The 3347-nt window shown below is 41.4% G+C and overlaps 1 protein-coding gene across 1 annotated transcript in view; it reads right to left on the minus strand.

The window, feature by feature from the left end:
* The window catches only part of LOC104523748 (PATJ crumbs cell polarity complex component), a 13387-nt gene extending 12531 nt beyond the window's left edge, over positions 1-856 (minus strand). Inside the window, exon 1 of the mRNA XM_029084612.1 lies at positions 815-856. The gene's annotated coding sequence lies outside the window, so the exon portion shown is untranslated. The remainder of the gene's footprint in view (positions 1-814) is intronic.
* Positions 857-3347: the final 2491 nt, after the last annotated feature.

The following is a 3347-nucleotide window of genomic DNA, read 5'->3' on the forward strand; positions in this document are numbered from 1 at the left end:
TCCTCTCCATTTCCAAACCCAAGTCCTTCTTCTAGCATTGGTGGTGGCTGAGCTGGATCCCATCAGTGTGCAGCCTCACCTGCCTGCTCGTACATTAGTGCGAGAAGGAGGTGTGTGGGCAATGTCCCCTGGGCAGAGAGAGGACAAAATACCCATCTTGGGGACATTGGCAACTTAAAGATGATGGCAAAGCAGTCAGTCTTCAGAAGGAAAATCCATTTAGAAAGTTAGATTCTAAGTCATCTTGCCTTGTTCTTCTCCCTCACAGTACTTGGAAGTCCTAATACTAACTGTATCGGTGTCTGAGCTGACTGGGGGGCACGGGGAGAGGATAAAAGCCCAGCACTGATTGAAAACTGAATTGTTGTCCTCGCTTCAGGTAAAAAGCAAGTGAAGTACGAAATTGCTCCGTGTTTTCTTTGAGAGGAAAGCAGCTCCCATGTGGTTCTGCCATAAGACAGGCAAAGATACAGTTCAGTTTCATTAACTCATTTTGATTGACAAAACCAGCTGCAGAAAATACATTCAGCATTTTTTGCAGGTCTAAAAAAAATATATAAATTTCTGGGCATCATCATGTGAGAAAGACATGACATATTTGTGGTGTGTCTCAGGAAGACACTCCTTAAACAAAACAATACATTAACTAGCTTTTCTACTTAATCAGCATTTCAGCATGACATGTACTTTGCAGTTCAGCACAGAAAATTACTGCCATAAAATATGTTGTTCCTCATCCTCAGTAGCCAGCGTGCACCGTCCCCATGTCTCGCCCTTTGCAGCTCCATTTTATACGTAGGAATTTGTCACTAACCTGACTGTTTTCAGATGTTTTCCGTGATGATAGCCATGATCCCGCTCGCAATCTCCCAAGCTCAAGATGCACCAGGCCTTGGGCACACTTGGAAAAAAACCACAATGTACAGCATTTAAGTAGACATATTTCACTCTCTCCTGGAGAGAATTATGTTTATATTCAACACCACAAAACTCCGTGAAGAAAACCACAAGGAATGCTCAAAACATTAACATTTGTATTTAGACAATACAAAAAGTACCCATCCCTGGATTTAGGTTTATCCTGAAGATTTATCCTGTTTGCTGAAGTCAGTATGAATCTCTCTACTGGCAAACTGTAGATGGCCAATTAATCAGTAAAAATAAACCAAAAGGCCCCAATTCTTTAACAGATGTTTGCTGCAAACAATACTTACTAAAAAAAAAAAAAAATTCAGAGGAAAAATGCTGCAGAAAAGGGGTGAATTTAACACATATGGAATCAACTTAATAATATACTCTCACATCACTGATTTCCAGTTCTCAAACAGGTAAACTTTTGGCCACCCAAATGGAAAGAGCAAGGAAATAATTAGCTTTTCCCTTCAAGAATGAAAGAAATCATATACAGAAACACTACTGGCCATGGCAGGGAAAAAGCCCTTGTCTCCAGTCGCAGTTTGGAACAGCAACGGGTCTGCAGCATCACTCCCACCCATCCTTTCAGCCTTGGGTCCAGGCTGTTGGGCTGGGGAGCTGTTCAGAGGAGCTCACATCAGCTGGGCCATCCCTGCCCTCTCCTCTCACTCAAACAGCCATGTGTTTTCTATTAGAAAAAAGCAAATTCTCCCAGACTGCACAACTTCAGAGTATAAAATCATTCCTGTAAGATGGAAAGCTGTGCAGAAATGGATTGAAGCTGCCAGTTTATAGTGCAGTAAAGCCAAAGGCACTTGATTTCAGTTCTGATTTGTATGACTCTCAGGTTTCCAAATATTTTTCTAACGTATGAAATACACAGTTGCATTTTTAAATAAATGCCTAAATACATGTGTCTTTGTTTTCCCACTTTGTATCATCCCACTTCTAAATATACAGGGAGAACTGATTTTAAATGAATCTCACAAAGTTATTTCAGATGAAATTCCTGTCTCGGTAATCAGTTCGAGCTGTCCTGCGTATGTGTAAACAGCACTTTAGGATAATTACCTCGTGTAGTGTCAGTAACTGCAATTCAATATCTTAAAATGCATTATGTACTCACCTTAAGTATAGTGGCAACAGTCTCTTGTGAGGCATTTCTCATATCCTCTCCATTTACAGACAAAATCTGATCTCCTTGAATTAATCTTCCATCTAGGTCTGCAGCTCCTCCTTTAACAATGTCAGAGATAAACACTCCACTTCCATTTCTAACAATGCAAGAAGCATATGGCTAATTACACAATCCAATATTCTTTGGGAGACCAATTTAGATTACTTGCATTTAAGAGACATTAAAAGAAACCTGTGAGCAGAGGAAGAACTAGTTTTACACCCCATTCAACCGTTTGAGTGTAAAAAATCTGTGAGTTTTAAAACCAAGGCATGTTTTGCTATATTTAATGCTGTCCTTCCCCTTGAACTCTTAGTTCTGACTGTGTGATCCATAAAGATTCATGAAAAATACCACTTGTATGAATAAAAAAACTGACCATCAGTCTAAGATGGAATTAAACTAGCTCCTGATGTGCCTGATATGAATTATGCAGCCTCAGATTTTTTCTTATTATTATTTTCTATTCCCTCTAAAGGTTCAGCTCTGTTTCTTTTCTAAAAGCCTGGAGGCCCCCAACAGAAGAGCAAGAAGAAGTTTGCAGAACAGACTTTTATAGTTTGCACATGAGTTCTGCAGCAGAAAATCCAGCTTTGTGGCTGTCTGCCTGCAGCGGGCAGCCGGGCTGGGGAGAGCAGCAGGTCACGCAGACAGGGGGAATATATTTATTTATCAGCTCCAGCCTCCTCGCAGGGGAGCCCCGGTCCCAGTGGCCGCAGGACCCCTCTGTGCTGGCCCCAGTTCCTGGGGTTTGCTATGCTGTGAGCTGGTGCTGGCTGCAAAGTCCAAGATTTGGTGTTTGGTATCCTTCACCCTGAAGGACACAAGACTTCACCACCTGAATTATACCTGGGTATTGTCTAATTGACTCCAGAAATTGGGCTACCTCCAAGGTGGAAATCCCCACAAGCAAAGCACTTAGGAAGAGTACAGGAAGTTTTACGCAGAAGCAAACGCAGGAGGGCTGGAGACTGCGATTACCATCTGTAGGGTAATTTACATAAACTAAATTAATTACCCAACCAGCAATCTGCTCACAACACCTGGGTTAAACATCGCCACTCTTGTAAAAAAAAAAACCAACCTGCTGCAGAAACTTTAGTGACCATACGCAGTCAGGATAATGACAAGATGATTTGTAATTGAGAAAATAAATTTTTTTTGGCAATACAGAAGAGCAACCATATGACTCTTATGCACCAACACTGAGCGAGTGCCAGTGTTCCGCCGTAAATCTCTTCTAGCAATGAAAGAT

This window comes from Antrostomus carolinensis, unplaced genomic scaffold (genome assembly GCF_000700745.2).
Source record: "Antrostomus carolinensis isolate BGI_N321 unplaced genomic scaffold, ASM70074v2 scaffold21594, whole genome shotgun sequence".
Lineage (NCBI taxonomy): Eukaryota > Metazoa > Chordata > Aves > Caprimulgiformes > Caprimulgidae > Antrostomus > Antrostomus carolinensis.